Source organism: Salvelinus namaycush, unplaced genomic scaffold, assembly GCF_016432855.1.
Source record: "Salvelinus namaycush isolate Seneca unplaced genomic scaffold, SaNama_1.0 Scaffold23, whole genome shotgun sequence".
Classification (NCBI taxonomy): domain Eukaryota; kingdom Metazoa; phylum Chordata; class Actinopteri; order Salmoniformes; family Salmonidae; genus Salvelinus; species Salvelinus namaycush.
This window is the reverse complement of record NW_024059119.1, coordinates 597,294-619,696: the sequence shown is the minus strand read 5'-3', so window position 1 is coordinate 619,696 and position 22,403 is coordinate 597,294.

The window sequence follows — 22,403 nt, the reverse complement described above, 5'->3', positions numbered from 1 at the left end:
TTATCTGACCATTTCTACTGATCTGGTGCCAGTTGTGATTTTCATATTCACATTTTATTGGAACAGTTTCATTTAATTTATAATAGTCTTTGTATCTCAACATCATTCTCTGTGGTTAATCTATATTCTATTTAAATGAAAATTATAAAGAAACATTTTTATTGACATTGCTAAGTAAAAAAAAAGAAACTACATACATCCAACAAATAAAAACATTGCTTTCTGCAGGTTGAAAATATCCTAATAAAAATAAATATCCTATAAATCACATTGGCTGCACAACCTGTCTACAACAAACTTGAAACATTTGTATCAACTATCAACTGGGTTGGCTTAAACTTGTTATAGCAAGCTTGTAACATTGTGTAAAATATTCTGGGCCCTCAGTTTCCCGCGCCAGTGAGTTCGGGACAGCCACAGCTGTTGGCTATTTGTGCAAAGGATAATAAGTAATCAGGTGTTTTATGAGATTTCCACTGGATCAGAGCATTTCATTTTCCCCTTTTATGCTGAGTGGTTATCGAAAGGGCGAGAGTTGAAAATATTTAACGAAAATACTTTGAGGAACTATTGTCATTCGCAATTGATTTTGATCAGACTTTGTTTACTTGATGTTTGAGGTGAAGAAAACATGTATTTGAGAAGCTCCACAACTCATTAGTGGTGGTGCGTTAAGACAATCAGAGATACTATCAGACATCCCCAAATGTAACTTTGACTATAATTACTCTTCCCTGAAGGAGGGAAACGAGGTACAACACCTGTTTGGCCCCACCCTTTCCTGGGTTGGCGAAGAGCGGTATTAAATTTAAGGAATAAATCCGAGCCTCACCTGTGGATGGCGGTGGTGTCATATGATGAACTTCAACTTAAATACTGGATCTTGCTGTTGGATAGTTTTTTTTATTATGAAATGCACTTGAACTATGTATCATTTAGTGTCTCTTTATGTTACGCTGGGAAACAGTTTTCATGGGCACAGAAATCCAAAATCATTTCAGAGTTTGCTAAATCCAATGATTCTAACCGAGAGTCACCTTAACTTTATTGACAACACCCAAGTGGATACTGTCATTAACGTGGTTTTTCAATAATTACACATAATACTTAATACTGTAGCTGTTTAGTTAGTCACATGTTTAACTATCATCAGCTGATCCAGGAAATCATTTTCTGAATGCCAGTCACATGACAAACATCACGACATGCAACAACAACCAAAGTGCTTCTTCATTCATTACTCTGGTAAAGACAGTTAGGCCGTGCTCCACGTTGGATCCAACATCCCTAACAAATTGATGTTTATAATGTGTTATTGTCTGCTTGATTTACTGTAGGGTCTCGTTAGTCTGTTTACACACAGAGATACTTAGCTCATAATGTGTAGAGAACTGTTCCTTGATGGATAGGCTATTGTACAACACACAGAGCTATTTTCCTATATTTGTTGTTAGGTGAAGTTATGGGTCCTACAGTAGGTCTATGTTATTGTTATGGGTCCTACAGTAGGTCTATGTTGTTGTTAGGTGAAGTTATTGGTCCTACAGTAGGTCTATGTTGTTGTCAGGTGAAGTTATGGGTTCTACAGTAGGTCTATGTTGTTGTTAGGTGAAGTTATGGGTCCTACAGTAGGTCTATGTTGTTGTTAGGTGAAGTTATGGGTCCTACAGTAGGTCTATGTTGTTGTTAGGTGAAGTGATGGGTCCTACAGTAGGTCTATGTTGTTGTTATGGATCCTAGAGTACACTATGTATGTCATGCAACAACAACCAAAGTGCTTCTTCGTTCATTACAGGTATATTTGTTGTTAGGTGAAGTTACGGGCCAATTTGGCAAACAGTGTACAACCCTCATTGTCAGGTTGATGGAAAAGCTAGACAGTTGTTAGTTATGAAAAGCCAAAGAGCATTTTACTGGTTGAAGTGTTTTTTAAATACAAAGCGGTTGATTTGCGATGATGACACAAACATTATGTTAAGCAGGACATTCAAACGAGCCTTACAATTATAATCCAAAGTAGTGTGAAATGCACTCATAAGCAACCTGGACATGGAGGTTACTCCCCTGAGTTTTCCCCCATTCACATTCAGAATACATTGTGAAAAACTCAAATTTTTGCTCACTATTTTTGCTCCTCATTACCAGATATACTACGTCCTTAACTAGCGGTTTCCTCATTACCAGATATACTACATCCATAACTAGCGGTTTCCTCATTACCAGATATACTACATCCATAACTAGTGGTTTCCTCATTACCAGATATACTCATCCATAATTATCGGTTTCCTCATTACCAGATATACTACATCCATAACTATTGGTTTCCTCATTACCAGATATACTACATCCATAACTAGTGGTTTCCTCATTACCAGATATACTACGTCCATAACTAGTGGTTTCCTCATTACCAGATATACTACATCCATAACTAGTGGTTTCCTCATTACCAGATATACTACATCCATAACTAGTTGTTTCCTCATTACCAGATATACTACATCCATAACTAGTGGTTTCCTCATTACCAGATATACTACATCCATAACTAGTGGTTTCCTCATTACCAGATCTACTACATCCATAACTAGTGGTTTCCTCATTACCAGATATACTACATCCATAACTAGCGGTTTCCTCATTACCAGATATACTACATCCATAACTAGTGGTTTCCTCATTACCAGATATACTACATCCATAACTAGTGGTTTCCTCATTACCAGATATACTACATCCATAACTAGTGGTTTCCTCATTACCAGATATACTACATCCATAACTAGTGGTTTCCTCATTACCAGATATACTACATCCATAACTAGTGGTTTCCTCATTACCAGATATACTACATCCATAACTAGCGGTTTCCTCATTACCAGATATACTACATCCATAACTAGCGGTTTCCTCATTACCAGATATACTACATCCATAACTAGTGGTTTCCTCATTACCAGATATACTACATCCATAACTAGTGGTTTCCTCATTACCAGATATACTACATCCATAACTAGTGGTTTCCTCATTACCAGATATACTACATCCATAACTAGCGGTTTCCTCATTACCAGATATACTACATCCATAACTAGTGGTTTCCTCATTACCAGATATACTACATCCATAACTAGTGGTTCCCTCATTAGCAGGGAGGAGTTTCTACAACCAAATTGCATTTGCATCGCCCTCGTGCCGCAATTTTAGCAACACAGAAAGGGGCCTATATTGGAGACCAAAAGTCGTCTGGCACACTGCTTAGAGTTTCAACAACATGAATAACTTATTTCTAGTCTACAATCTTAGATGTTACTACTAATGTGAAATTTTTCACAAAATATGACTTGTTGCTCATTTTAAATAAATTGTCAAATAATTTTAACATTCATTACAGACATCAATTGTTGTACAACATCATGGCTATGCTGTTGGCATCACCTTTTACAGTGAATTACCGCTGTTGTGGGCCTTTAATCATCTCTAACACTTTGTTGTTCACATAGGAGAGAGACGGGACTGTCGTGGATCCTCTGGGAATCCTCAACAACCTCATGATGCTGAAGAGGCAGAGAAGAGTCTCTCCAGATCAGAACACCTCAATAAACACCTGCAGAGACCCACAGGGAAGAGAACTCACTGCTGCTCTGACTGTGGGAAGAGATTCACCTCATCAGGCATTAAAATTCATCAGAGAACACACACAGGAGATAAACCTTATAGCTGTGGTCAATGTGGGAAGAGATGTACTACATCTGGCCAGCTGACTCAACACCAGAGAACACACACAGGAGAGAAACCGTATAGCTGTGGTCAATGTGGGAAGAGTTTTCGTGCATCTAGAGATCTGACAGTGCACCAGAGAATACACGCAGGAGAGAAACCTTATAGCTGTGATCAATGTGGGAAGAGTTTTACTACATCTAGCAATCTGACTGTACACCAGAGAACACACACAGGAGAGAAACCTTATAGCTGTGATCAATGTGGGAAGAGTTTTCGTCAATCTGGAGAGCTGACAGTGCACCAGAGAATACACACAGGAGAGAAATCTTATAGCTTTGCTCAATGTGGGAAGCGTTTTAATCGATCTTGCCATCTGACTCTGCACCAGAGAACACACACAGGAGAGAAACTCTATAGCTGTGCTCAATGTGGGAAGAGTTTTCGTCAATCTGGAGAGCTGACAGTGCACCAGAGAACACACACAGGAGAGAAACCTTATAGCTGTTGTCAATGTGGGAAGAGTTATACTACATCTGGCCAGCTGACATTACACCAGAGAACACACACAGGAGAGAAACCTTATAGCTGTGGTCAATGTGGGAAGAGATGTACTACATCTGGCCAGCTGACTCAACACCAGAGAATACACACAGGAGAGAAACCTTATAGCTGTGCTCAATGTGCGAAGAGATGTACTACATCTGGCCAGCTGACTCAGCACAAGAGAACACACACAGGAGAGAAACCATATAGCTGTGGTCAATGTGGGAAGAGTTTTGGTGCATCTAGAGATCTGACAGTGCACCAGAGAACACACACAGGAGAGAAACCTTATAGCTGTGATCTATGTGGGAAGAGTTTTACTACTTCTGGCTATCTGACAGTGCACCAGGGAACACACACAGGAGAGAAATCTTATAGCTGTGATCACTGTGGGAAGAGTTTTACTGCTTCTGGAAATCTGACAGTGCACCAGAGAATACACACAGGAGAGAAACCTTATACCTGTGATCAATGTGGGAAGAGTTTTAATACAACTGGCTCTCTGACAGTGCACAAGAGAACACACACCGGAGAGAAATTATTTAGCTGTGATCAATGTGGGAAGAGTTTTACTACTTCTAGCTATCTGACAGTGCACAAGAGAACACACACAGGAGAGATATCTTATAGCTGTGACCAGAGATAATCTGATTAAAGATCTCTGACTAAACATTAGAAAATACATGAAGGAGTTGTTTCATGATATCAATTAAATGATGTCACAATGTAGAATGTTTTAACATTGTAGTAGGAGTATTTTAATGATGTCACAATGTAGAATGTTTTAACATTGTAGTAGGAGTATTTTAATGATGTCACAATGTAGAACCCTAAACGTTTGTCCCCTGTTCTATTGATTTCAACATGATATGGATATTAGCCTCAGGGGGAAAATCCAGGCTCTGAATTGAAAGAGTACTATTTATGTGATTTAACAAAAAGTGACTAACACAAAAAGAGCTGTGTTACACTTACCATATTGGTGACCCACTTGAATCAAAATGCAACACTTCTAAATGTAGCTAGCTGTTTTCTACAAATTGTCCTCTAACCAGGGATGTACACATTATTCCTAGATTCCGTGTGGTTTTTGAGCTGTTAGTTTTAACAGGACGTGCAACCTCATCTCCCTCCTCTCGGCACAATTGATTTCAACATGATATCGATGAGTGATTACAAATATGTGTTGCGTTCCTTTGTTTAGCGACCCCTACATTTAAATGCATCACTCCCAAATGTAGCTGACTGTCTTCTGCAGGTTGTCCTCTAACCAGTGAGGTAAAATATATCTCCCATTTCCATGTGTTTTTTTAGTTGTGTTAGTTTCAACAGCACGTACAACCTGATTTCCCCCCTAATCGATATCAGTGATTTATTGCTACTTGTCAAAACAAGTGTTTCTGGTACTTGTGCAGTTTATAAGGAGCTTGTTTAAATAAATATAAATACAAGTAATATGATTCTTGTGGCAGATGTTTGTGTATATAGTACATTTTACGTTTAGGTTTTCAATTTATCACAAACTGTTTCTGCATTTGGACTATTGATTTGGACACGTTTAAACTGTGACATTGGGGATATCCCACCTAGCAAAATGTCATTGAAAATAAGACTATGCCATATAAGTTTGGTTTTAGTTGAAAGTGTAAAAGAAAACTATTTAATTTCAACATACTCGCAGCTTATACACATGGACGCAGTATAATAAATCGGTCTATATTCAATTTTATTAACAATCCTAATAAATTGAGTCATAAATATAAAATATATTTGTTGTCGTAAGGGGAAGGTGTTAAAGTCTTTGGTTTTTCCATTTATGTTTTGAGGTTGGACTTTAGCATGTATAGCTCGTTAGCATGAATAGCTCGTTAGCAGGTATAGCTCGTTAGCACGTAGGACGCACTGATTGGTGTCACCTCGTTAGTCAGTATGTGTTACACCTGTGCTGGCTTGTCCATCTCGTTAGTGGGAAGGTGTTTCACCTGAGCTGGTCCAGGTTCTATTTAAGAGTGTCTGGCCCAGTGCTCCAGTTGTCTTGATAGATGTGGAGAGTCAACACCTTTAGTTGCTCCACCTCCTGTCTTTAAGTTTGTGTGGATTTTTATTTTGTTGGCATTTTCTTAGGGTGCCCATTAGTCTTTCAGTTGTTAGTCTTCTGTTTGTTGTGTACTAAATATTTCTGTTTATTTTCATTTTTTAATTAGTTTTTTTCCTGTGAAGCCATTGTGTTGCATCCATGTCTGAAATGTGCTGTATAAATAAAGCTTGATTTGATTTCAACAAATGAACCCAATGACCAATCAACAGACTCTTGGTCCCTCTTAGTATGAAAAGCAGTATCACTTTTCCAGCCTGCTGAAGGTGTGGTGGAGTGGTAAACACCACCCCCGGCTCTACCAGGGGCTTGAGGTGGTCTCCCACAGCTCTGCTGGTGGAGTGGTAAACACCACCCCCGGCTCTACCAGGGGCTTGAGGTGGTCTCCCACAGCTCTGCTTATGTCATGTTCTGTGGCCTTGCTGTTCCATTTCTTGACTGCCCCTGTAACACAGAAACACATTTAGTCATATTATATAAAACACTCAAAAGTAATGGATATGGAGCATCTACAGCCTCAGTTACACCTGGCATCTAAATGTGACTTCTGTCATCTGATCACTCCAAGCTGCATTCTGTTCAGATCTACCAGGATGGGCCTTGACATAGTCTGGATGCAGTCAGGCCACTGAATATGCATCAGCAATGTAAAGAGATGGGGTGAATGAGTGGGGAAAAGTACATTCTACACAAATTACCTTAAAACCTTTTCTCAATAGGGGGGCGCCATTTCGACTTTGTAAAAATTCGTTCCCAAATTAAACTGCCTCGTACTCAATTCTTGCTCGTACAATATGCATATTATTATTACTATTGGATAGAAAACACTCTCTAGTTTCTAAAACCGTTTGAATTATATCTGTGAGTAAAACAGAACTCATTTTGCAGCAAACTTCCTGTCAGGAAGTGAGAAATCTGAAATCGGGGGCTCTGTTCCAGGATCATCCTATTAATTTGCATGGAATCTATGGGTCTACATGCACTGCATACGCCTTCCACTAGATGTCAGTAGGCAGTGAGAGTTGGAATGGGGTGTATAGCTAGATCTGAGGCCGAACAAGACCTCTTGGAACGGTGGGTCTAGTCTTTTCACCGTTCAGCTTGGCGCGAGAGGGACCTCAGGATTGCGTTCTTAAAAGCCTTCGTTATAGACGTTAGATATCTCCGGCTCTGATTTAATTTGATATATGTGTTAAAAACATCATAAGGTAGTTATTTTAAACCGAGTTATATCAGTTTATATCATTTTATTGCGATTTTCAGTATTTTCTTTGTTATGCGTTATGGTCAGTTGGACACTTCTGTGCCGCATGGACAGCTTTGTTAGCTAATTCGAAAGATGAAGACGACATTCTACAACCGAACAACGATTATTCTGGAAAGAGGACACCTTGTACAAGATTCTGATGGAAGCTCATCAAATAGTAGGAACCATTTATGATGTTATTTCGTATTTCTGTCGAAAATGTTTAGACGTATATTCCGCCATTATTTTGGGCGCTGTCTCGCTATAACGTAAGCTGTATGTCATACTAACATTATTTTTAAAAATCTAACAGCGGTTGCATTAAGAACTAGTGTATCTTTCATTTGCTGTCCAACCTGTATTTTTTAGTAAAGTTTATGATTAGTTATTTGGTTCGATTATGTGAGTGTCAGAAATATATCCGGATAATTTTGTGCAGTTTGGCTACGTATTCACATTGTTCAACCACGAATTGTACCGCTAAATATGCACATTTTCGAACAAACCATATATGTATTGTGTAATATGATGTTATAGGACTGTCATCTGATGAAGTTTGTGAAGGTTAGTGAAAAAATGTATATCTTTTGATGGTTTATTCGCTATCGCTAACGTTGCGTTGAATGAATGCGGTTGTGTGGTAGGCTATTGTAGTAAGCTAATATAATGCTATATTGTGTTTTCGCTGTAAAACACTTTAAAAATCTGAAATATTGTCTGGATTCACAAGATGTTTGTCTTTCATTTGCTGTACACCTTGTATTTTTCATAAATGTTTTATGATGAGTATTTAGGTATTTCACGTTGGTTTCTGTAGTTATTCTAGCTGCTTTGGTGAGATTAGTGATGGTGGCTGCAATGTAAAACTATGATTTATACCTGAAATATGCACATTTTTCGAACAAAACATATGCTATACAATAAATCTGTTATAAGACTGTCATCTGATGAAGTTGTTTCTTGGTTAGTGACTATTTATATCTTTATTTGGTCGAATTTGTGATAGCTACCTATGCAGTAAAAAAATGGTGAAAATATGCGGTTGGGTCTTTTGCTATCGTGGTTAGCTAATAGAAATACATATTGTGTTATCGCTGTAAAACATTTTAAAAATCGGAAATGATGGCTGGATTCACAAGATGTGTATCTTTCATCTGGTGTCTTGGACTTGTGATTTCATGATATTTAGATGCTAGTATTTACTTGTGGCGCTATGCTAGGCTATGCTAGTCGGCTTTTTTACTGATGAGGATGCTCCCGGATCCGGGATTGGGACCAACTAGAAGTTAAAGAAGAGGATTTCTGCTGGACGGAGCAAGAAGCTGGGGCTGAACATTGTCGTGAAAGAGGAGGATGTCACAGTAAATCATAAAGTAGAGGGTGAGGCTGTTACAGTGAAAGAAGAAGAGAAAGACGTTGCAGTGAAGGAAGAGGAAGACGCGTTCAGAGTGAAAGAGGAAGAGGATGTTACAGTAAAAGAAGAGGAGGAAGAAGTTTCAATGAAAGAAGAGGAAGGAGGGGATGCAGTTTATGGAGTGGATGAGGAGGATATGGCTGTCACATTGAAAAAGGAGGAGGAAGAAGAGGAGGAAACTGGATATCTGGGCCCGGTTTCCCAAACGCATCTTAAGGCATCCAATGGTTCTAACGGTGAACTTAGCCATAAGATGGTTTTGAGAAACCGGGCCCTGATTAACTCTGCAGTTGTTGAACTGATGTTTGGTGTTAAAGAGGAAATCTGCAATTGCTACATCCATATTGTGATTTTTAAATTATTTATTTATAGGTATTGATTCTTGAAGAATATAACACATGCCTCATGAGCTTAGTTCAACTGTTGTACCCCATCAGAACCCAGAATAAGCTTTTTTACTCCAATGTTTAGAAACAATGTAAATCAACACTGTATAGCCTCAACATGGTTAAAACTATAATGTTGATATCATGGATGGTCAGTCCTTTTATCCATAGGTCTGTCTATGAATTTGAAAGTAGTTACATTTCTCCAGCCCCATCCATCATCTTATTACCAAAACAGTGGTGGAATGACAGCTTTGTTATTGGTTGATTGATTGTTGTGTGGCTTTTTAAAGGGACAACCTAGGATTTAAACAGAAACAAAATGGCTGCCCAGAGACTTTGTTTGGTAAACAGCTGAGGGATGGGAGCTGGAGAAATGTAACCACTCTCAAATTCATAGAGAAAGCTATTGTATCAACCTTAACACAAAACCTAGGGACCTCGTCAAGAAGTTCAGACATCTTGGTGTAACAGTTATAAGGTGTTGTCTTGATAGTCGCTGGACCCAGGTTTGAGTCCAGCTCAGGGCTACCCCCTGAATTCACTACACTATGAATACAAGGACTGGCCATCCATGATGTCATAATGATAGTTTAACCAGGTTTCTAGGCTATATGTTATATTCTAGAATTCATCCATTATGTCATAATGATAGTTTAACCAGGTTTCTAGGATATATAGTATATTCTAGAATTCATCCATTATGTCATAATGATAGTTTAACCAGGTTTCTAGGGTGTATAGTATATTCTAGAATTCATCCATCATGTCATAATGATAGTTTAACCAGGTTTCTAGGCTATGTAGTATATTCTAGAATTGCCAGTGTAGATTTCCTGTGGGGGTCAACTTGTTAGAGCTTTTGATAAGTCATTGTATAATATTCAGCATTTATTTTCATGCCATTACATCAATAACGCCCAACCAGAAGAGAAGAAACTCTTCCTGAATCACCTCCTCCTGCCGGCCTTCATACATTCTGACGTTGCTGGTAATCGGCTACACAAGCAGTCAGCAACCTACATTTGGAGTGCAAATGTATCTTACATTTACATTACATTTAAGTCATTTAGCAGACGCTCTTATACAGAGCGACTTACAAATTGGTGCATTCACCTTATGATATCCAGTGGAACAACCACTTTACAATAGTGCATCTAACTCTTTTAAGGGGGGGGGGGGGGGGGGGGGTTAGAAGGATTACTTTATCCTATCCTAGGTATTCCTTAAAGAGGTGGGGTTTCAGGTGTCTCCGGAAGGTGGTGATTGACTCCGCTGACCTGGCGTCGTGAGGGAGTTTGTTCCACCATTGGGGTGCCAGAGCAGCGAACAGTTTTGACTGGGCTGAGCGGGAACTGTACTTCCTCAGAGGTAGGGAGGCGAGCAGGCCAGAGGTGGATGAACGCAGTGCCCTTGTTTGGGTGTAGGGCCTGATCAGAGCCTGAAGGTACGGAGGTGCCGTTCCCCTCACAGCTCCGTAGGCAAGCACCATGGTCTTGTAGCGGATGCGAGCTTCAACTGGAAGCCAGTGGAGAGAGCGGAGGAGCGGGGTGACGTGAGAGAACTTGGGAAGGTTGAACACCAGACGGGCTGCGGCGTTCTGGATGAGTTGTAGGGGTTTAATGGCACAGGCAGGGAGCCCAGCCAACAGCGAGTTGCAGTAATCCAGACGGGAGATGACAAGTGCCTGGATTAGGACCTGCGCCGCTTCCTGTGTGAGGCAGGGTCGTACTCTGCGAATGTTGTAGAGCATGAACCTACAGGAACGGGTCACCGCCTTGATGTTAGTTGAGAACGACAGGGTGTTGTCCAGGATCACGCCAAGGTTCTTAGCACTCTGGGAGGAGGACACAATGGAGTTGTCAACCGTGATGGCGAGATCATGGAACGGGCAGTCCTTCCCCGGGAGGAAGAGCAGCTCCGTCTTGCCGAGGTTCAGCTTGAGGTGGTGATCCGTCATCCACACTGATATGTCTGCCAGACATGCAGAGATGCGATTCGCCACCTGGTTATCAGAAGGGGGAAAGGAGAAGATTAATTGTGTGTCGTCTGCATAGCAATGATAGGAGAGACCATGTGAGGATATGACAGAGCCAAGTGACTTGGTGTATAGCGAGAATAGGAGAGGGCCTAGAACAGAGCCCTGGGGGACACCAGTGGTGAGAGCACGTGGTGCGGAGACAGATTCTCGCCACGCCACCTGGTAGGAGCGACCTGTCAGGTAGGACGCAATCCAAGCGTGGGCCGCGCCGGAGATGCCCAACTCGGAGAGGGTGGAGAGGAGGATCTGATGGTTCACAGTATCAAAGGCAGCCGATAGGTCTAGAAGGATGAGAGCAGAGGAGAGAGAGTTAGCTTTAGCAGTGCGGAGCGCCTCCGTGACACAGAGAAGAGCAGTCTCAGTTGAATGACTAGTCTTGAAACCTGACTGATTTGGATCAAGAAGGTCATTCTGAGAGAGATAGCAGGAGAGCTGGCCAAGGACGGCACGTTCAAGAGTTTTGGAGAGAAAAGAAAGAAGGGATACTGGTCTGTAGTTGTTGACATCGGAGGGATCGAGTGTAGGTTTTTTCAGAAGGGGTGCAACTCTCGCTCTCTTGAAGACGGAAGGGACGTAGCCAGCGGTCAAGGATGAGTTGATGAGCGAGGTGAGGTAAGGGAGAAGGTCTCCGGAAATGGTCTGGAGAAGAGAGGAGGGGATAGGGTCAAGCGGGCAGGTTGTTGGGCGGCCGGCCGTCACAAGACGCGAGATTTCATCTGGAGAAAGAGGTCAAAGCACAGGGTAGGGCAGTGTGAGCAGAACCAGCGGTGTCGTTTGACTTAGCAAACGAGGATCGGATGTCGTCGACCTTCTTTTCAAAATGGTTGACGAAGTCATCCGCAGAGAGGGAGGAGGGGGGGGAGGGGGAGGAGGATTCAGGAGGGAGGAGAAGGTGGCAAAGAGCTTCCTAGGGTTAGAGGCAGATGCTTGGAATTTAGAGTGGTAGAAAGTGGCTTTAGCAGCAGAGACAGAAGAGGAGAATGTAGAGAGGAGGGAGTGAAAGGATGCCAGGTCCGCAGGGAGGCGAGTTTTCCTCCATTTCCGCTCGGCTGCCCGGAGCCCTGTTCTGTGAGCTCGCAATGAGTCGTCGAGCCACGGAGCAGGAGGGGAGGACCGAGCCGGCCTGGAGGATAGGGGACATAGAGGGTCAAAGGATGCAGAAAGGGAGGAGAGGAGGGTTGAGGAGGCAGAATTAGGAGATAGGTTGGAGAAGGTTTGAGCAGAGGGAAGAGATGATAGGATGGAAGAGGAGAGAGTAGCGGGGGAGAGAGAGCGAAGGTTGGGACGGCGCGATACCATCCGAGTAGGGGCAGTGTGGGAAGTGTTGGATGAGAGCGAGAGGGAAAAGGATACAAGGTAGTGGTCGGAGACTTGGAGGGGAGTTGCAATGAGATTAGTGGAAGAACAGCATCTAATAAAGATGAGGTCAAGCGTATTGCCTGCCTTGTGAGTAGGGGGGGAAGAAGAGAGGGTGAGGTCAAAAGAGGAGAGGAGTGGAAAGAAGGAGGCAGAGAGGAATGAGTCAAAGGTAGACGTGGGGAGGTTAAAGTCACCCAGAACTGTGAGAGGTGAGCCATCCTCAGGAAAGGAACTTATCAAGGCGTCAAGCTCATTGATGAACTCTCCAAGGGAACCTGGAGGGCGATAAATGATAAGGATGTTAAGCTTGAAAGGGCTGGTAACTGTGACAGCATGGAATTCAAAGGAGGCGATAGACAGATGGGTCAGGGGAGAAAGAGAGAATGTCCACTTGGGAGAGATGAGGATCCCAGTGCCACCACCCCGCTGACCAGAAGCTCTCGAGGTGTGCGAGAACACGTGGGCAGATGAGGAGAGAGCAGTAGGAGTAGCAGTGTTATCTGTGGTAATCCATGTTTCCGTCAGTGCCAGGAAGTCGAGGGACTGGAGGGAAGCATAGGCTGAGATGAACTCTGCCTTGTTGGCCGCAGATCGGCAGTTCCAGAGGCTGCCGGAGACCTGGAACTCCACGTGGGTCGTGCGCGCTGTGACCACCAGGTTAGAGTGGCAGCGGCCACGCGGTGTGAAGCGTTTGTATGGTCTGTGCAGAGAGGAGAGAAGAGAGATAGACAGACACATAGTTGACAGGCTACAGAAGAGGCTACGCTAATGCAAAGGAGATTGGAATGACAAGTGGACTACACGTCTCGAATGTTCAGAAAGTTAAGCTTACGTTGCAAAAAATCTTATTTACTAAAATGATACAGTACTGCTAGCTGGTGAAGTAGGCTAGCTAGCAGTGGCTGCGTTGTTGACTTTGTTTGAAAGTGTAGCTGGCTAGGTAACCTCGATAACTGGCTAGGTAACCTCGACAACCTCGATAATTACTCTAAACTTCACAATTATCTTGGATACAAAGACAGCAAAGACAACTATGTAGCTAGCTAACACTACACTAATCAAGTCGTTCCGTTGTAATGTAATAGTTTCTACAGTGCTGCTATTTGGTAGAAGTTGGCTAGCTGGCTAGCTAGCAGTGTTGACTAGGTAGGAGAACGGCGGCGCGGCGGACGAAAATAGCTGGCTAGCTAACCTCGATAATTACTCTAAACTACACAATTATCTTTGAGACAAAGACGGCTATGTAGCTAGCTAAGAAAAAATTGCTAAGATCAAACAAATCAAACCGTTGTACTGTAATGAAATGAAATGAAATGTAATACTACCTGTGGAGCGAAGCGAAATGCGACTACTCGCTCCAACCCGGAAGTGCATTATTACCATTTCTACTGATCTGGTGCCAGTTATGATTTTCATATGTTCATTTTACTGGAACAGTTTAATTTCATTGATAATAGTATCTCAAAATCATTGTCTGTGATTAATCTACATTCTATCTAAATCTAAATGAAAATTATACAAATCTAAAAGTAACTTTTATAGCCCACTATGTAAAAAATTGCCTACATAAAGCCAACACATAAAAACGTTGCATTCTGCATTTAGAAAATATCCTGATAAAAATATCCTAGAAATCACTTTGGCTGCACATGGCCTGTCTACAACAAGCTTGCAACATTGTATAACATTTTCTGGGCTCTCAGTTTTCCCACGCCAGTGAGTTTGGGACAGACACAGCTGTCGGCTATTTGTGCAAAGGATAAGAAGTAATCAGGTATTTTATGACATTTCCACTGGATCAGCGCTTTACATTTTCCCTTTTGTGCCAAGTGGTTATCGAAAGGGCGAGAGCTGGAAATATTTTAAGAAATTACTTTAAGGAACTATTCTCATTTGAAATTGATTTTGATTAGACTTTGTTTACATGCTGTTAGAGGTGAAGAGAAATGTGCTTTGAGAAGCTCCACAACTCATTAGTGGTGCAGCGTTAAGACAATCAGAAATACTATCAGACATCCCCAAATGGGCACATTTATAGGCCTTCATTTGCGCGAAGGCCAGGTAGACTAGTCCTACTTCTATGTGTATAACCAGGTAGACTAGTCCTACTTCTATATGCATAATCAGGTGTGCGTCCTTACTCAACATTGACAGGAGTGTTTCAAATGAAAGACAATGAATAAATTGACAAAACTGACGCATTTAGTGTCTCCTTATGTTACGCTGGGAAAACAGTTTTCATGGACACACAAATCCTAAATAATTTCAGAGTATGCTAAATCCAATGGTTTTAACCGAGAGTCACCTTAACTTTATTGACACCCAAATGGATGCTGTCATTAACGCGGTTCTTCAATAATTACACATAATTCTTAATTCTGAATCTATTTAGTTAGTCACATGTTCATCTATCATCAACTGATCCAGGAAATCATTTTCTGAATGACAGTCAAATGACAAACATCACGACATGCAACAACAACCAAAGTGCTTCTTCATTCATTACTCTGGTAAAGACAGTTATACCGTGCTCCGCGTTGGATCCAACATCCCTAACAAATTGATGTTTATAATGTTATTGTCTGCTTGATTTACTGTAGGGTCTCGTTAGTCTGTTTGGACACAGAGATACTTTGCTCATAATGTGTAGAGAACTGTTCCTTGATGGATAGGCTATTGTACAACACAGAGCTATTTTCCTTTATTCAGGACATTTAGAATGACAACACATTACAGAGTAGCCTAGTGGGATTATTCACAAAATTATCTGGTGACCAGGTTATGAAATGTTACGACAAAGACATTTTAGTTTCCATGTTTCACCTGAAATATTAAATTATTTATAGTCCTAGGTCTATGTTGTTGTTATGGGTCCTACAGTAGGTCTATGTTATTGTTAGGGGAAGTTATGGGTTCTACAGTAGGTCTATGTTATTGTTTGGTGAAGTTATGGGCCAATTTGTCAAACACTTCGTGTACAAACCCTCATTGTCAGGCTGATGGAGCCAAAGAGCATTTTACTGGTTGAAGTGTTTCAGTATAAAGCAGTTGATTTGCGGCAAAAACACAAACATATTAAGCAGGAGATTCAAATGAGCCTTACCATTATAATCCAAAGTAGTGTGAAATGCACTCATAAGCAACCTGGAAATGGAGGCTATTATTGCTGTCAGCCTATGAGAACTCCCCTGAGTTTTCCCCCATGGTGGTGAATTAGTGAATAGACACCAGAGGTTAATGTGAGTTTCCTTCAGTAGCACTTCTGATCTTGCGCTGTAATATTCAGAATACATTGTGGAAAACTAAAATCTTTGCTCACCATTTTTGCTCCAGGCAGATATACTACATCCATAACTAGTGGTTTCCTCATTACCAGATATACTACATCCATAACTAGTGGTTTCCTCATTACCAGATATACTACATCCATAACTACTGGTTTCTTCATTACCAGATAAACTACATCCATAACTAGTGGTTTCTTCATTACCAGAGATACTACATCCATAACTAGTGGTTTCCTCATTAGCAGATATACTACATCCATAACTAGTGGTTTCCTCATTACCAGATATACTACATCCATAACTAGTGGTTTCCTCATTACCAGATATACTACATCCATAACTAGTGTTTTCCTCATTACCAGATAAACTACATCCATAACTAGTGGTTTCCTCATTACCAGATATACTAAATCCATAACTAGTGGTTTCCTCATTACCAGATATACTACAACAATAACTAGTGGTTTCCTAATTACCAGATATACTACATCCATAACTAGTGGTTTCTTCATTACCAGATAAACTACATCCATAACTAGTGGTTTCCTCATTAGCAGATATATTACATCCATAACTAGTGGTTTCCTCATTACCAGATATACTACATCCATAACTATCGGTTTCCTCATTACCAGATATACTACATCCATAACTAGTGGTTTCCCCATTACCAGATATACTACATCCATAACTAGTGGTTTCCTCATTAGCAGATATACTACATCCATAACTAGTGGTTTCCTCATTACCAGATATACTACATCCATAACTAGTGGTTTCCTCATTACCAGATATACTACATCCATAACTAGTGGTTTCCTCATTACCAGATATACTACATCCATAACTAGTGGTTTCCTCATTACCAGATATACTACGTCCATAACTAGTGGTTTCCTCATTACCAGATATACTACATCCATAACTAGTGGTTTCCTCATTAGAAGATATACTACATCCATAACTAGTGGTTTCCTCATTACCAGATATACTACATCCATAACTAGTGCTTTCGTCATTACCAGATATACTACATCCATAACTAGTGGTTTCCTCATTACCAGATATACTACATCCATAACTAGTGGTTTCCTCATTAGAAGATATACTACATCCATAACTAGTGGTTTCCTCATTACCAGATATACTACATCCATAACTAGTGGTTTCCTCATTACCAGATACACTACATCCATAACTAGTGGTTTCCTCATTACCAGATATACTACACCCATAACTAGTGGTTTCCTCATTACCAGATACACTACATCCATAACTAGTGGTTTCCTCATTACCAGATATACTACATCCATAACTAGTGGTTTCCTCATTACCAGATATACTACATCCATAACTAGCGGTTTCCTCATTAGCAGATATACTACATCCATAACTAGTGGTTTCCTCATTACCAGATATACTACATCCATAACTAGCGGTTTCCTCATTAGCAGATATACTACATCCATAACTAGTGGTTTCCTCATTACCAGATATACTACATCGTTAACTAGTGGTTTCCTCATTACCAGATATACTACACCCATAACTAGTGGTTTCCTCATTACCAGATATACTACATCCATAACTAGTGGTTTCCTCATTACCAGATATACTACACCCATAACTAGTGGTTTCCTCATTACCAGATATACTACATCCATAACTAGTGGTTTCCTCATTACCAGATATACTACATCCATAACTAGCGGTTTCCTTATTACCAGATATACTACATCCATAACTAGCGGTTTCCTCATTACCAGATATACTACATCCATAACTAGTGGTTTCCTCATTACCAGATATACTACATCCATAACTAGTGGTTTCCTCATTACCAGATATACTACAGCCATAACTAGTGGTTTCCTCATTACCAGATATACTACATCCATAACTAGTGGTTTCCTCATTACCAGATATACTACATCCATAACTAGTGGTTTCCTCGTTATCAGATATACTACATCCATAACTAGTGGTTTCCTCATTACCAGATATACAGATATACTACATCCATAACTAGTGGTTTCCTCATTACCAGATATACTACATCCATAACTTGTGGTTTCCTCATTACCAGATATACTACATCCATAACTAGTGGTTTCCTCATTACCAGATATACTACATCCATAACTATAGGTTTCCTCGTTATCAGATATACTACATCCATAACTAGTGGTTTCCTCATTACCAGATATACTACATCCATAACTAGTGGTTTCCTCATTACCAGATATACTACATCCATAACTAGTGGTTTCCCCATTACCAGATATACTACATCCATAACTAGTGGTTTCCTCATTACCAGATATACTACATCCATAACTAGTGGTTTCCTCGTTATCAGATATACTACATCCATAACTAGTGGTTTCCTCATTACCAGATATACTACATCCATAACTAGTGGTTTCCTCATTACCAGATATACTACATCCATAACTAGTGGTTTCCCCATTACCAGATATACTACATCCATAACTATCGGTTTCCACATTAGCAGATATACTACATCCATAACTAGTGGTTTCCTCATTACCAGATGTACTACATCCATAACTAGTGGTTTCCTCATTACCAGATATACTACATCCATAACTAGTGGTTTCCTCATTACCAGATATACTACATCCATAACTAGTGATTTCCTCATTACCAGATATACTACAGCCATAACTAGTGGTTTCCTCATTACCAGATATACTACAGCCATAACTAGTGGTTTCCTCATTACCAGATATACTACAGCCATAACTAGTGGTTTCCTCATTAGCAGATATACTACATCCATAACTAGTGGTTTCCTCATTAGCAGATATACTACATCCATAACTAGCGGTTTCCTCATTAGCAGATATACTACATCCATAACTAGTGGTTTCCTCATTACCAGATGTACTACATCCATAACTAGTGGTTTCCTCATTACCAGATATACTACATCCATAACTAGTGGTTTCCTCATTACCAGATATACTACATCCATAACTAGTGATTTCCTCATTACCAGATATACTACAGCCATAACTAGTGGTTTCCTCATTACCAGATATACTACAGCCATAACTAGTGGTTTCCTCATTACCAGATATACTACATCCATAACTAGTGGTTTCCTCATTACCAGATATACTACATCCATAACTAGTGGTTTCCCCATTACCAGATATACTACATCCATAACTATCGGTTTCCACATTAGCAGATATACTACATCCATAACTAGTGGTTTCCTCATTACCAGATGTACTACATCCATAACTAGTGGTTTCCTCATTACCAGATATACTACATCCATAACTAGTGGTTTCCTCATTACCAGATATACTACATCCATAACTAGTGATTTCCTCATTACCAGATATACTACAGCCATAACTAGTGGTTTCCTCATTACCAGATATACTACAGCCATAACTAGTGGTTTCCTCATTACCAGATATACTACATCCATAACTAGTGGTTTCCTCATTAGCAGATATACTACATCCATAACTAGTGGTTTCCTCATTAGCAGGGAGGAGTTTCTACAATCAAGTTGTGTTGCATCGCCCTCGTGCCGCAATTTTATTAAACACAGAAAGGGGCCTATATTGGAGACAACATGAACAACATGAATAACTTATTTCTAGCCTACAATCATTGATGTTACTACTAATGTGAAAGCAAGACAAACTATGACTATTCTTGCTCATTTTAAGACGATTGTTAAATAATTGTAACATTCATTACAGACATTAATTGTTGTACAACATCATGGCTATGCTGTTGGCATCACCTTTTACAGTGGATTACCGCTGTTGTGGGCCTTTAACCATCTGTCTGACTTTGTTGTTCACACAGGAGAGATACGGGACTATCGTGGATCCTCTGGGGAGCCTCAACAACCTCATGATGCTGACGAGGCAGAGAAGAATCTCTCCAGATCAGAACTCCTCAAGAAACACCTGCAGAGATCCACAGGGAAGATAACTCACTGCTGCTCTGACTGTGGGAAGAGATTCACCTCCTCAGGCATTAAAATTCATCAGAGAACACACACAGGAGAGAAACCTTATAGCTGTGATCAATGTGGGAAGAGTTTTACTACATCTAGCAGTCTGACTGTACACCAGAGAACACACACAGGAGAGAAACCTTATAGCTGTGGTCAATGTGGGAAGAGTTTTACTACATCTATCCAGCTGACATTACACCAGAGAACACACACAGGAGAGAAACCTTATAGCTGTGATCAATGTGGGAAGAGTTTTACTACATCTAGCAGTCTGACTGTACACCAGAGAACACACACAGGAGAGAAACCTTATAGCTGTGATCAATGTGGGAAGAGTTTTACAACATCTGGCCAGCTGACATCACACAAGAGAACACACACAGGAGAGAAACCTTATAGCTGTGGTCAATGTAGGAAGAGTTTTGGTAGATCTGACCAGCTGACATTACACCAGAGAATACACACAGGAGAGAAACCTTACAGCTGTGATCAATGTGGAAAGAGATGTACTACATCTGGCCAGCTGACATTACACCAGAGAACACACACAGGAGAGAAATCTTATAGCTGTGGTCAATGTGGGAAGAGTTTTGGTGCATCTAGAACTCTGACTATACTCCAGAGAATACACACAGGAGAGAAACCTTATAGCTGTGGTCAATGTGGGAAGAGTTTTGGTAGATCTGGCCAGCTGACATCACACAAGAGAACACACACAGGAGAGAAACCTTATAGCTGTGGTCAATGTGGGAAGAGTTTTGGTCATTCTAGCATTCTGACTGTACACCAGAGAATACACACAGGAGAGAAATCTTATAGCTGTGATCAATGTGGGAAAAGTTTTGGTGCATCTAGCACTCTGACTCTACACCAGAGAACACACACAGGAGAGAAACCATATAGCTGTGGTCAATGTGGGAAGAGTTTTGGTAGATCTGGCCAGCTGACATTACACCAGAGAATACACACAGGAGAGAAACCTTATAGCTGTGGTCAATGTGGGAAGAGATACTCTGATAAAAGATCTCTGATCAAACATCAGAAAATACATACATGAAGGAGTTGTTTCATGATATCAATGAATTAATGTCACAATGTAGAATGTTTTTAACAATGTAGAAGGAGTATTTTAAGGAATTTCACAATAAAGGACCCTAAACGTTTGCCCCATTCAATTGATTTCAGCCTCAGGAAAAATCCAGGCTCTTGAAAGAGTTACTATTTTTGTGATTTAACCAAAAAGTGACTAAAAAGTGACTAACACAAAAAGAGCTGTGTTACACTTACCACGTTGGTGACCCACTTGAATCAAAATGCAACATTTCAAAATGTAGGGAGCTGTTTTCTACAAATTGTCCTCTAACCAGTGGTGTACACAGTATTCCCATATTCCGTGTGGTTTTTGAGCTGTTAGTTTTAACAGGACGTGCAACCTCATCTCCCTCCTCTCGGCACAATTGATTTCAACATGATATCGATGAGTGATTACAAATAAGTGTTGTGTTTCTTTGTTTAGCGACCCCTAAATTTAAATGCATCACTCCCAAATGTAGCTGACTGTCTTCTGCAGGTTGTCCTCTAACCAGTGAGGTAAAATATATCTCCCATTTCCATGTGTTTTTTTAGATGTTAGTTTCTACAGCACCTACAACCTGATTTCCCCCCTAATCGATATCAGTGATTTATTGCTACTTGTCAAAACAACATTGTTTCTGGTGCTTGTGCAGTTTATAAGGTGCTTGTTTAAGTAATCTGATTTTTGTTGCAGATGTTTGTGTATATAGTACATTTTACGTTTAGGTTTTCATTTTATCACAAACTGTTTCTGCATTTGGACTATTGATTTGGACACGTTTAAACTGTGACATTGGGGATATCCCACCTAGCAAAATGTCGTTGAATAAGACTTTGCCCGACGTACAATATAAGTTTGGTTTTATTTGAAAGTTGAAAGAAAACTGTTTAATTTCAAACTACTTGCAGCTTATACACATGGACGCAGTATAATAAATCGGTCTATATCAATTTTTATTAACAATCCTAATAAATTGAGTCAAATTTATTTTCATTTTTTTTTCTGTGAAGCCATTGTGTTGCATCATGTCTGAAATGTGCTGTATAAATAAAGCTTGATTTGATTTCAACAAATGAACCCAATGACCAATCAACAGACTCTTGGTCCCTGTTAGTATGAAAAACAGTATCACTTTTCCAGCCTGCTGAAGGCGTGGTGGAGTGGTAAACACCACCCCCGGCTCTACCAGGGGCTTGAGGTGGTCTCCCACAGCTCTGCT